Below are 14546 nucleotides of genomic sequence, written 5' to 3'. Positions count from 1 at the left end.
AACCTCAGCTCCTGGTCTGTTGCCACCACCAAAGAGCAGAGTACAGGAGGGTTTCTTTGGAGTTGCGAGCCAGTCAACAAGCCCCCCCCCCCCCCCAAGCATTTCCCTAGCTTCTACTCTGGGCTGGGTCCTCTGCTCAGAGGCACAATCCCTACTCCAGGTGACCATTTCATTGGTCTTTTTTTCTCTTTGAAGAAGTGAATATAAGAAATAATTTTTTTTTTTTAGAAAAGTAAGTACACATTTCTTTCAACAGTGAAGAATTTGAGGTGTAGTGGGAAGCAGCGTGGTGTAATAAAGGGTCAGTTTGGGCATCAGTTATACCTGGTTTCTGATTCTATCTTTGCTCCTTGCTAGCTGTGTGACCCAATCAAATAAGGAGACTTCTCTGAGCTTCTGTCTCACCCATAAATGAGATATTTTATTACCTCCATGACACATTTTTTGGGGGGAGGACTACATGAGCTAATCTCTCAAGCTCAATGAATGACAGTGTTTTACATATTTTTTTGGCCCAAAAGACCAGGCAGCCAGGCCCACGATGGAATTTTAAATATTCGAGTTCAATTTGGAACAACTGACCTAGCTGTAAACATCTAGTGGATGATAGAAACACAAGCCTTCAGCCTCTGTTGGTATTGTGTGAAGCCCCCATGGACAATCAAGGAGCAAAGGGCATAAAAATGAAGCATAACCATCTCCATTCAGAGAACAATTGCTAATGGTGTGTGTTTCCCCCTGAAAGGAGAAGATCAAAAGGAAAATACCAAAGCGCGTTTCCCAGACTGGCTGAGTTACACCTGCCTGGCTGACCCCACAGGGCCAAGGACTCTGAAGCAGAAATATTTCCTCTGATGCAGGAGTCGCAGGACTGTGAAGGTGTAGCTGCCTTCTGAGAGGCCCCCAGACGTCAAATTGCCAGATTTGACACATTGCATCCCAACAGAGAACGAGGTAGGCACTGTCTTTGATTCCCGAGATTGCTGAAGATAAAGTATCATCAAGGGCGATCGATAATTCTTGTCGACTAGAAGAGAATGGGAGGAGGCAACACAGATATTTTTATGGTTTACACATTAACCTTAAATCTATCACAAACCTGTCGCTTCAAGCTACCATATATACCACAAGAAAAACAAAAAGCAGAGAAATGGAAGTAAAACAAACAGGTGTATGGAATCGCGCCTAGCAGTGGGGCAGCACCTGGACGTAGGTTATTTTAGGTAGTCCTTGCGATAACCCTGCAGGGCCCATACTAGTGACCTCGTTATCTAGAAGATGAAACAGAAATAGAAATGAAATATTTTCCTCAAAGTTGTCCCATCGATCTCTTGTACCAGGACTTGGATACAAGATGAAAACTCCAAAAAAAAAAAAACAAAAACAAAAAAAAACTCCAGGTACATTTTGTTCTGGGCTTGTCGTGTAGAGAATACAATGCATAACCCCATAAAAGTCCCTAAATTATTGGACCTCTTTTTGTTTTGTTTTTTTCCCTTGGAAGGTGATGACTTCTAAGGGCATTGCCAGTTCCAGAAGCCTTCCCACACACGTTGATCGCTGAAAATACAAGCAATCAAGAGAAATACAAAAAGCCAATGGCATGACCACTGCCGGTGTAACCAGCAAGCAAAGCTCTGCTAGCAAAAGCAAGTTTCATTTTTTTCCCCTTTCCTAAGTTCTAGAAACCCTTGCATATGGTTGTCTTTATTTTAATGTGCATGAATAAAAGATATCCTTGTGAACTGATGTAGTCCGCAGGCTTTGAGATCAAACAGTTTTCTACTCCAGGTGAAACGTGGGAATGACAGATAATGTTGTCAATATGCTATATTTTTGTTAGGTTGAACAAACATGACCATAGCAATCATTTTCATCATATATATGTGTGTGCATTTGTATGTGTGTGTGTGTATGTATGTAGGTGGGGGGAGTATTTAAAGAATAAGATTTAAGGGTGGGAAATCAATAAATGCAGAATTTTCCATAAAACCTTCAGTGAGAAATATCCCTCCTTCTTGCTCATGTATATTAAAGTGAACAGAATTTGCTGACTTGCATAATGCAATCCAGAGTGATTACTGGAGGCATCTGAGGTGATTAAATAACCACAGCATTTGGAGGTACCTGGAAATAAATATCCTCATTCTGGAGCCCATGCGGAGTCCATAGGACGTAATGGAGGCATTCTTTGGTATTGGAGGCTACAGCTCACTCTTTCTCTGCCGGAGAAGCAGCACAGATTTGTGGCTTGTGAACAATGGGTTATAATCTGTGTGTGGATAACATATGAAATGCAAAATGTATTTATATCTAACCAGGCAGCATGAGTGGGGCAGGAAGGATGGAAACTCTGGTGTCAGACAGATGCTGTACTTGAACTGAGTCTCAGCCTCGGGTAAATAATCCCTCTTTGAGGCTTAAATATACTCATCTATGCAATGGGAGTAGTATTGCCACCAGAATGGCTGCTCTTAAATTTATAGCTATTGTTGGGGCACCTGGGTGGCTCAGATGGTTAAGCATCCAACTCTTGATTTTGTCTCAGGTCATGATCTCAAGGTCCTGGGATCTAGACCCACATCAGGCTCTGCACTGAGTGTGGAGCCTGCTTAAGATTTTCTCTCTTCCTCTGCCCATCCCCTTTCCCTCTCAATAAATAAATAAATAAACAAACAAACAAAGCTACTGTTAATAAGGTAGCATGATGATGATAGCAACTTGTCTTTTCCTGAGTGGCCATACTAGGGTGTCTACTGAATTCATTAATGATTTCCATCCTCACTACAACACCCTGTTAGCAATTATGTTGAGCCTGAAAGGGATATTCAGCACAAGGGTAACTACTGGATTTCATGGAATTTAAGGTCCAATCCATTGTAAGATGCATCATTACTTTATGTAGCAGGAAGAGAGAAAGATATCCTGGCAATTCTCATTGTCAGATGCCATCCGCTTTAAGAAACATTCCATTTCAGATGTTAAAATATTTCTTAAAACACTGCCTTAGGATCAATAAACCATGGTAAATTGTCTAAATCACACAGCAAGTCCCTGGCAAGACCAGAATAGGAGCATGGGACTATGACAACACAATGCCGGTTGCTGGTCCCAGCAGCTAGTACATGCCTGCACACTGAGGGGACAGGTATGTCCCTAGATACATTTTGTGTCTCATGGTGTATGAAATCCCAAACTATGTATTTCGTGTGTGTGCATGCACGCACATGTGTTTGCTCTGCAGGTCAGTTTCCATCTTGAGACCTTTCTAAAACAATCATTAAACAGGAAATCATATATTTATAATACACATTTTTGGCCAAAACAAATTCTGGAAATTCTTTAGGGGATGAAGAGTAGAGATAAAGCAAGCCATTTGCTGTTGATGATAATATTCCTAAAAAGATTATCTTTTTTCCAGCACCAAGATTATAAAGTGTATCCGTCTCAGTATCCCCGAGCTGAAAAAGCCAGACCAGCATCGTCTGTGTGAGGGAACCCTATTGTTTGACTGGTCAGGAGTGAGTTAGTATCTCTACTTTATAAAACATACATGGAAAAAAAAAACATACATGGAAAAAAAAAATAAAACATACATGGAATAGCTGTGGGAAGAACGAAAATACCAATTGATATTGGCCCAGCTCCCTTGAGGTATATTTTATATTTAATAGTTTATATTGGGACTCATTTGTTACATTGGAACGAAATTAAGGCAGACTTTGTAAAGCAGTAAAGTTGAGGTACAGCTTGACCAGTTAGAAAGACTGACAAGATTACACAGATGAGATAATTCATATTCTAAATTTATAATCTTTTTAAAATGTCTATTGTTGTCCTGCCTTAAATAATCACAGAGCCCTAATGGCATGGAAAGACCCCCCCATAGATGCTTATGTTAATCCCCTACTATTAAATCTGCGTCCACTTTAGGCATAATATTCCATACTCATTACCTGCACACTGTTGAGAGCTTCCATATGAGTCATCTTGGGGCCTCTAGAAACTTCTATGAAGTGCACAGTATTTGGCTCTTGTTTATGGATGGAGAAAGAAAGCCTTAGAGGAATCAGCAACTCCTTCCAACACCACATGGAAGGGAGTAGCTCAGAAACCCTGGAGAAGCACTTAATTACTTTTAGTCAAATTTCAGAGAATCAAGAATGTGGCCATTTTAGTTTTTTTTTTTTTTTTCAAAATTACTCAAACACATCAATAACTATACTAAAAGGACCTCCACACACACAAGATATTGGGGGAGATGCTCTACAGTTTGTAAAATGCATTCAGTACTCATGGTTCCATTTGTCTTCCCCACCACGCTCGGAGGGAGGTGGAGTGGGGATTCCTCTCCCCCCGTCTCAAAACTGAGGCCCAGAAGGGGCAACTGACTTATCAGGAGGCATGAGAGCAAGAAACCAAACATCTCCATCGGTCCAGGCATCTTTGATGCCCCCCATACACATACCTTCCCCTTCAGCTGTGAGAGCATTTACCAGAGCGTTTTACCAACTGGCTTTGCAAGGGATGAGAATAAGATTTCAGAAGGTTTGACCATCTCCATTTCACCTTAGTGGCCCCTGAGCCAAGAGAGAGATTTAGGAGATGGCTGAGAAGATGTTATCTCAAGGGGAGCGCATGCACTGAGGAGTCTAGCAAAAGGAAGGGAAGAAGGGAGGGCTAACATGCCAGGAAAGCCACTCTGCATCAATACCCTTGATAGACATTGAATCGCTCAGTCCCTACTTTACCTGTGAGGTGGCTCTGTCCCTGGGAGGTTACACATCTGAACCAAACTCATGGCCAAGAAGGCTGAGCCAGTGCTTTTGGGTTGAAGCCACTTGCCTCTGGTTACTGCTGATTCCATTTAAGCTGTCAGAAAGAAGCTACTTCCCGGCCACACTGTTGGCATGTGGAAGGGAGATGAGACACTGTGTCTTGCTATCTTGCACTCCAGAGAGGCCTCACCAGGAAGGATTGGTCACCCCCTGTGCCACAGGAACTCTCCCACCTGGATCCAGGCCCCAGCTTTCTGGAGGACACCTTTTGAAATGTTTCAGTCTCTCTAGACTCTTGGCTACATCTGGGATAGAGAGGGGATTAGGAAAAGGCAAACTTCTGGATGTACTTAGCAAAGATAATTGGCAAGATCAGCCTCAGCCAGTGAGATGAATGTCAGCCTCTGCCTCCCCCATTATCAGAGCTTTTTGTCTATGAAAATAGCTTTTTCTCCATTTTTGTTTATTCTAAAAGATAGGCCCAACAAATAAAATGAGGAGCATAAATAAAGAAGAGAGAAGAACCAGGTCTTGCCCCAGTCACACTCAGGACCCAGCAGAAACAGCAACAGAGACAAATTTCCCCATTCGCCCACTCCAGGAGACCATGAGCCCCAGTGAAAACCACTTTTGGAATCTCAGCCCCAGCTTCCCTGAAATTCCAAACTAATGAGCCCAAGTGGATGTTCTGCAAAAGAAAAGAGGAGGCAGCAGACCCAATCTGGCAAATTAATTAGAATCTTGTCATGTCCGTCCATCTCTCTGCCTTTCTCTCCCTCACTTGCTCTTTCTTGAAACTCCCTAAAGTACAGACCTGGTTTCAGGAGTCCAAGACTCTGCAAGACACGATTTCCAGGAATCCCACACACTCAGCCTGGGCAGAGTTTCAACATCGGTGCCGTTCTCTCTTCATGGTGACCCAATGCTGGCTCTGATGTTGCCCTAATAGCAGTGGGACGTGGTTACGCTCTTGAGCACTGAGCCCAGAACATAAACATTCCACTTTGGTCATTTTAGTTCCACTATGAAAGCATTCATGTCCTGCTGTCTCCTTCCTGGTGAGTCAAAAAATTCTTTTGTTCTGTGGCATGGCCCCATTTGGCTTTGGCTTCTTCATCGCAGATGAGTGTGTCTTGCTCTAATCAAGGAGAAATAAAAATAAAACAGGCCTATAAACATAGTTACTCATTCTTTTTTCTTTTTCCTATTCTAAAAATTGTGAGGAATAAAATATGGAACATGAGCAAGAAGTAGAGAGAATATAACCAGGTCTCATGACCCAGTTCCTTTTAGTCTGGGGGTACATTTGTCCAGCCTTTCCCTACTGCATCAGGTTGTTTACTATTAATGAATGAGTTTATCTGTGTAAGTTGCAAGGTTCCATTGAAAAATTAAATATATTTTAAAATAGCAAAATACAGCATAGCATAATACAGTATAATATAGTATGATATAGTACAGTATAATATAATTTAGAATGGTATAATATAGTATAGTTTAGTAGACTAGAATAGAACAAAATATATAGAGACTGCTTGATGTGAAATTGGTGAAAATAAAGGAAAGTATAATGAAGGAAACCCCTGAACCACTGCCATTTCTGCCACATAGAGTTGAACACTGCATGTGACTGTTCTGATACTCACCCTTCCCATTTGTTGGGTGAATACAAATGAATTTGTATAAGTGAACTTGTTTACTGAGAGCATGGGCTTGGGAGGCATGTGAATCTCAGTTCAACAGCTATGTGACCAGGAGCAATGAACTCCCCTGTCTGAGTCATTTCTTCACCCATGAAATGGGGATATAATCACCTATTTCCTAGATTAAGGTGAGAACTAAATGAGATTAGTTCATGATGACACACACTCAATAAGCGCTGTTACTATCTCTAGGTCTATGATGTTACAGATGATGCAACTGTGCTTGTAGTCTATAAATATATTGTATGCATACTTTTCCCTTTAACGTAACAAGAGCATTTCTCAGTGTCACTAAATAATCTTTGCAATAAGTGTTCTTAAAAATAATTCCAAGTTGCGCATAGACTTCCATGGACTTCCTTTCCTACAATATGTTCACCGGCCCCTGTGTGCAGTGATTCCTGATCTTTCCCTACCTGAAATAAAGGTGTGAGAGACATGTTCATGCATCCTCCTCTTTGATACAGATTTAGAAATGGATTCATGGGGTAGAGGTGGGATCTTTGTATTAGACAGTATGAGGAAAATAAAGTTAGTGATTTATATTGCCAATCCCCCCTCCTCCAATGTACTACATCTTTCTATTCCTATAGCAATGAGTGAAAGACTTCTTTCTCTTCAGAGCCCCTCCATTCACAGCTGTGGATTTAATTTGCTTTGATTCCAGAAACTGGTCCCTCTGGGGTTTCTGGGGTGACTGATTTTACCCAGTAATGACCAATCTCTTTGTTTAGCTTAACTGGCCACATTAATCAAAATAGTTGCTCTGGTTTCATAGCACTGACTGACTGAAATGACACTCCTCCTTCATCCACAACAATCAATGGTTCACAAGTCAAGTGCATGCAGGAGTTGGCATTGCCGAAAAAGACAGTCTTCTAAGAAAGGCAACTTTGAAGGGCTCTCCATGACCCTGGGAATTCTCACATGGCCCCTTGGCAGAGGCAAAACGTGGCAGAGCGAACACTGTGCACATCACACCCATTTCCCTCCTGGTCACGCAGGAAGACTAGGGTTCCCATCCTCCTTGCAACCAGATCACGGTCACGTTCCTGAACTCTTGCCAATGAGAGGTGAACAGATGGGATGCTCCTCCCACAGTCTGAGGAGGTGATGAAGGAGGATGCATTCTCCCCCTCTCTCTCCCTACCTCCCTCTCATCATCTCTCGCCCACTACACATACACATATACACACATAGAATTGAAGAACTGAAACTGAGATTTTGGGATTGGTCCATTACAGCTTCTGGAGTGACTTTACTCCACTGCTCACAGAGTGAGTAATTGACATATATCTGAAGTCTTTAGTGAAGAAATCACATCACACGGAGATATCTGGTCCTCAAGTCTGGGGAATCATTGTAGAGAAGCAGCAAAAAAGAAACAAAAGGATGTGGCGCAGATCCTATAAGCATTTTCTGAAACTGGCTGACTTGGACCTGCATGCACAGGCCCATCCACCTGCCGGACAGGACATGGATATGTGCTCAGTAAAGGAATGCACTACTCACCATCTCCCTGCATCTACGCGGTGGCCCCAGTGAAAGGACACCAGAAACCTGTCAAAACTATTCTGAAAAGCCATGTGGATTCCATCCTGACACTTTCCAAGTGGGACCACAGACGCCCAGCACAGGGGAGAGACTTTCCCCAAGTCACAGGCCGAGTGGTGCTGGGATGCAAGCCTTCACTCATCTCCAAATGTAAAGCTCAAAAATAGTAGTGTAGGAAAAACTCCACATCATCATCTGATTTGACAAGAATTTTATTTAGAAGGACTTTGTCAGAGGGTTCTATAATGATCGATTCAAATGCAGTGTGTGTACTGAAGCCCTTCACACTCATCTGCCCATTGATAGAAGCAGGGCATGTGTTGAGTTCCCTAGCTTCTGCCTAGGAGGGGAGGGGTGGAGAGGGAATGGCCTCTCCCCACTTCACATATGTGAGAGATGTGCCTATGGGCTAATCCAGTTGTTCTTCATGCCTGTCTGAGCTGTGTTTCATGGGGTTCACTCAGCAATGGCTACAATCATGGCTCATGGACTCAGCTGCTATGCTTGCTCTAAGCATCTCTGGGGCAACAGTCAGAAAGAGCTGTGGTGAACTGTGGCCACTATGAAAAAGCTGGGGGGACCACTGGTGCTCCAGCTTAATTGGGCAGGACCTTTTCCTGAACTTTCCTGCAAGGGAAGGTGGAACTGGCTTAAGACAGGCAAAGGAAGGTGCCCATGGTGGGTGAAGATAAAGCTCTTGTCTTCAAGGGACCAAGACTTTTAGCTGAAGAGTCAATATTTAAACATGAGGAAGAGCTAATCCCCAAGGAATGCTAGAAGGAATGTGGAAGGAATCCCATGGGCTAAACTTGATCTCTAAGGGATCTTTCTGCTGGAATATCCAGTAGACGCACTTAGATGTGCTTAGATGTTATCACAAGATTAACCATCACAGAACAGGCTATGGTTACAAAGGGCCAGAAAGAACCTAAATGCCCAACATTGGAGACTCGTTGAGCGAAGGAGGTTGATGCATCTGTTAGAGTGCTGCTGTCACAGTACTGCTGTCACAGGGGCTGCTGACACAGCTACACGCAGATACACCCTGATACACACCTGCAGATATATCCACCTACCACTGCACATGCTCCCTCTTACATTGCCACGTGCATAAACAACAAATCCATACCTACAGAGCACCAACTCCTGGGCAAAATTAACAGAGGAGTTACTCATATTTGATTATATTTGCAAAAGGGATCTCTTGAAAGTTGCATGAAAACTGGTTCTACTGGTTTCCCTTGGGAGGACTTCTGAGGAACTGAGGTCAGCCACGAGAGGAACGTATCATTTCAACAGAGCACATTTTCTTTTTTTATATATAATAAATTTATTTTTTATTGGTGTTCAATTTGCCAACATACAGAATAACACCCAGTGCTCATCCCATCAAGTGCCCCCCTCAGTGCCCACCACCCAGTCACCCCCACCCCCCGCCCTCCTCCCCTTCTACCACCCCTAGTTCATTTCCCAGAGTTAGGAGTCTTCCATGTTCTGTCTCCCTTTCTGATATTTCTCACTTATTTTTTCTCCTTTCCCCTTTATTCTCTTTCACTATTATTTATATTCCCCAAATGAATGAGACCATATAATGTTTGTCCTCCGACTGACTTATTTCACTCAGCATCATACCCTCCAGTTCCATCCACGTTGAAGCAAATGGTGGGTATTTGTCGTTTCTAATGGCTGAGTAATATTCCATTATATACATAAACCACATCTTCTTTATCCATCCATCTTTCGATGGACACCGAGGCTCCTTCCACAGTTTGGCTATTGTGAACATTGCTGCTATAAACATCGGGGTGCAGGTGTCCCGGCATTTCATTGCATCTGTATCTTTGGGGTAAATCTCCAGCAGCAGTGCACATTTTCTAATTGAAATTCAAATTTTACAGCGTGATGCATTGCTATTTTCAAACAATATCATCAAAAACATTGGGTGGGGGGTGGAAAGAAAAAGGTCATCAAACAAATACAAACTGAAGCCAGCTGCAGGCTTACACTACTGAGATTAGAGTTTCCCCTCCATGACTGGCTTACCCTGTTACCTCTGCTCAGCTCCGTTTGCTCCTCTGTAAAATGGGCATGCTAATGAGTCAGTGGTGACCAACAGCTAGATTTGTGTGCAGGAAGTGTGGTCAAGGACCCAGCACCTATTGGCGTTGGTGACAGAGAAGGTGAAGGTTGCAGTGCCCACTGCTGCTGCTGCTGCTGCTGCTGCAGGAGGGGAGGGAAGACGAATTGCAAGCATGGAAGGAGCTACATGTCTGAGTACATTCTTGGGAGGTGGGACACCAGCTCCACCAACAATTTGAAGTTAGGCCCATGCATTAGAAGTTTCCTGTGCTGGAAAATGTTGCTAATGACATTCACTTAGAGGTTGCTCTAGGTGCCACTGAGATCCTGTATCTTTAGGAGTTCAGGACCCAGTGGGTGCGTAGCCACGGTCCTCTATGCCTCTTCTCACCTGACCTCACATCCCTACAGGTAACATGTCTTGATTCTGGGGATACAAAGGGAAACAATATTGGAACTGTTCCTCGGTGGGCCAGACCAGCTCCAGAGAGTTTTCCTTCCCTGGAGATAATTAGGCAAGTGAAGAGGAATATGGAAGCAGCAGTTCTCAAACCTAAGCCTGCATTGTCATTGTCTGGAGGGCTCATTGAAGCACAGGCTATTGGGCCTGTCCCCAGAGCTTCTGTTTTGGTCCACTAGGAGAGGGCCCAAGAATTTACATTGCTAACAAGCTGATGATGGCACTGCTCCTGGGAACGTACTTTGAGAACCACTGATGTAGGAGACCTGGCTGTAAAAAACAATATGTCCATAAATGGCTGTAGGATCTCTGCCAAACTACCTCTTCCTCTCTTGTTTAAAAGTTATATATTAAGTTATATATCACATATATCAGATGTATTGTTTTGTTTTGTTTTAAATTATATCAACAAAAGTCATGTAGAGGGGTCAGAATTAATTCTGGGATGTGAGACAATGGGAGGGGGGAGGTAGGCTCTGGCTTCCCCATCCTGCTGAACTGGGGAAGAACTGCTTCTCTCCATTTGACCTAGTGGACTGATGTACGCAATCGTCAAATGTTTGTGTTCCCCAAAAACATATATGTTGAAATTCTAATGCCCACTGGGAAGTATTAGGACCAGGGGCCTTTGGGGGTGATTAGGTCATGAGGGATCAGTGCCTTACAAAAGAGACCCCTCAGAGCCCCCTCCCCTTTCTGGTAAGATGACAAAAAGCCTAAGACCAGAAGAGGGTCCCCAATCAACCTTGCTGGTCCCCAATCTCAGCTTTCAGGCTCCAATACTGTGAGAAATACATTTCTGTGGCTTGTAAGCCACCCAGTCTGTCGTATTTTTGTTATGGCAACCCAAGGAGACTAAAATAAGGTAAGGATTGTTTTGAAGGAAGAGTTCTTCTTTTCAAAGATGAAAACAAATGCACAAACCAAAACACTTTGGAAACTGTTGGTTCAGATCATGACCGAGGTGACGTGTGACTTTCAAAGCACATGACTCAGCCTCTAAAAGCGTGGATATCCATCTTGCTACTTTCCTTAAGAAAAGAAAGAAAGAAAGAAAGAAAGAAAGAAAGAAAGAAAGAAAGAAAGAAAGAAAGCGAGCGCCTGCCTTCGGCTCAGGGCATTATCCTGGAGACCCAGGATCGAGTCCACATCGGGCTCCCTGTGAGGAGGCTGCTTCTCCCTCTGCCTGCATCTATGCCTCTCTCTCTCTCTCTCTCTCTCTGTATTTCTCATGAATAAGTAAATGAAATCTTTAAAAAAAATAAAAATAATTTTAATTTTTTTTTAAAAGATTTTATTTACTTATTTATTTGAGAGAGAAACAGAGAGCATGGGTGGGGGAAGAGGCAGAGGGAGAAGTAGATTCCCCATTGAGCAGGAAGCGGGATGTGGGGATCGATCCCATGACCCTGGGATCACAATCTGAGCCAAAGTCAGATGCTTAACCAGCTGAGCCACCCAGACATCCCAACTATCTTACTGTTTTCAAAAAGAAGTCCAAGAACTGGGATACCATTGACTCATGAGGGGCCTGAGGGACCTAGATCAGACAGGTGACAGGCATCCAGTGCTTTTGGATGGACTGGCTTCACAGATGTCAATGAGGCAGTCACACAGGGCTCCCTGCACTGGGACAGCCCCAGATTTGACTAACGTTCTGCTCGCTATCTCGAGATTCTTAACAAGCTACCTTTGACCTTGTGTTTGTGAGGAAAGCCCAACGGGCACCGGACCATATGATGTGCAGAGGAGAAGCAGGCACTATGGGAGCCCACCCTTCCCTGCTATTCAATTAGCACAGAGTGTTCACAATGCGGGCAGATCCACCCTGCACGGGAGTTCAGAGAGACTCAAAGTAGCACAAGGTTGTTCCTTCATGACTAAAGAGGAAGGTGAGGGGCCCTCACAACCCAAGGGGCTATGTTTTCCATGCCAACCAGAACTTGCCTCAAATGCAGAAAGAAGGCAGTGGTGTTCTAAGAAACACCAACTGCCAAGGAGCCCTACTAAGGCCTTTCTTACTCACGGCTCTTCCCAGTGCCAGCCAACTACCCACACTGCAAACAAGGACGCACAAGGAAAGAAGACAGAGCATCCTATAGTGCCCTCTGCTTTCTATCTTTCTGTACTCATCAGGGCACTGAAGGTAGAGAAGTTGGTAGAGTGTGCATGTATCAAGGGGCGAAGTAAACAGATGTGTTTGTTTTATGCAGTGTTTGCACCACTGTTCTGGGAAGAACAAAACACACACACACGTAGGAGCTGCAAAATACAAATGGTGTGATTTTTGATGATTCTACGTAAGAGTTAAATGTGACACATTTAAAAATGGGCACTGTACAATAGAAAGATGAACAGGAAAACCGATGCTAGCAAAATTTGAAAAGTTCGACTTCTATTTACTTAAAATGACAACAAAACTAAAAACCACTCTGCCAAGTCAGGAAAGATTCTCCTGAAGGAAAGATTCTCCTTTTGGCCTTATAGGTTAATGCCTTTGATGACACATTTTCCTGATTTTTGGGTAAGGGGACCTACAGTTTTATTTTGCCGTAGGACCTGCAGATTATAGAGTTGGTCTTGCCTCTGGGTCTGTGCACCCTCAGAGATAAGGAAGCAAAGGAAGAGGTCTTTACTTTTCAGTCCCCAAATTCTCCCTCAGGAACTCAGGTCAATTTTCCAGCATGGTTCCAGATTTCTAGAGAGCAGCCTTGGAGAGGAAAGGGGAGGAACGAGCCTATTGCTGGAATTATTAAGTACTCATTCCGCTAGTAAGTAGGAACTAGAACTGTGGTATTATGAACTATAAGTAGCATCATCAAGTACAGTTGTGCAGGTTATGTACTGCACAACTCAAATGCATCATGAATATTCTCACCCCTGGAATTAAACATCCACGTAGCTGTACATGCTGGCCTTGGAAGTTGGCATATCTGAGTGGACTCCTGAGTGCTGGCCTGCCCATCAAATCCCTTTCCACTGCGTGCCATTCTCTTTGAGGTTAGAAGACTGGTTCTGATGTTCCCTGTCCAACACCCTGGTCCCATGCCAGAGCTGTTCCATCTCTTACCCGCAGATTGATCGATCGGGTTCCTGCTTTACTCTTCATGTGCTCTCCAAATGAACAACTTGGAACCAGCCTCCCATGTCATCTAGTAACTCCCACCACCAGATCTGTCCCCTGCCCACCAGTGTAATAACCTAAGAGATGGACTCTGTCTTCACCAAGACCTTGGTTCCTCTGTAGCTTAGTCTTTGTCACCCACAGGAGAACTTCACTTTCAGAATCTTTCCTGGTAAAGCCCTATGCCTTGAACACAGCCTACTGTCCTCTGCTTCTTGCCTCTCCCTTCCTTAGGGTCCATCCAGCCTCAACCCTTGAGCCAGCAAGATTCTCTTACATACCTGTCTGCCTTAATCAAGGACCCCTGGCATGAACATCCCTAGTTCCCAGAATTCCATTCCTATCCTTGAGAAGTTCCAACCTCTTGGATCTCTGACCAAGCCAGTATTCATGCCTCCTGATTCTTCAGGATTTTATGGTTTATGGGCTTGTGGGCAGTTATGTAAATCTCACATTTCTCAGTGAGAGTGAGTCAAACTTCATTGTGCATCAGATTCACCTGTGGAGTTGTTAAAAAGGTTCATGCTTAGGATACTCCTTGTCAGAGTTTTACCCAGGGGGGACAACATAAGGTGACAATAAGACACATCAACTATGGCATCATAAGGACTGAGTCTGACTTCATCCTGGGTCTGCCACTCCTGATCTGTATGATCTTAGGGGATATACTTGTTCTCTTTCAGACTCTGTTTCCTCATATAAAATGGGAATGAGAGTGATAGCATGTATCTTTCTGGATGGGCGGGAAAATAAAATGAGTTGATAAATGTAAATGAGTAGAATATGGCCTGACACATGGTGAGTGTTCAGTGAAATGTAAATTTTTTTTTTTTTTTGTTACTATCATC

General features: G+C 43.5%; 1 long non-coding RNA gene across 1 annotated transcript; it reads right to left on the bottom strand.

Annotated features, from left to right (window-relative positions):
- Positions 1 to 583: 583 nt before the first annotated feature.
- On the bottom strand, positions 584 to 14230 carry LOC144320202 (uncharacterized). The gene is made up of 3 exons (XR_013385760.1): positions 13980 to 14230; positions 5593 to 5916; positions 584 to 1027 (listed from the first exon to the last, which is right to left on the bottom strand). It is a non-coding gene; the product is annotated as an uncharacterized LOC144320202 (long non-coding RNA).
- Positions 14231 to 14546: the final 316 nt, after the last annotated feature.

Source organism: Canis aureus, chromosome 9, assembly GCF_053574225.1.
Source record: "Canis aureus isolate CA01 chromosome 9, VMU_Caureus_v.1.0, whole genome shotgun sequence".
NCBI lineage: Eukaryota > Metazoa > Chordata > Mammalia > Carnivora > Canidae > Canis > Canis aureus.
This window is presented reverse-complemented; position numbering and strand designations above follow the sequence as displayed.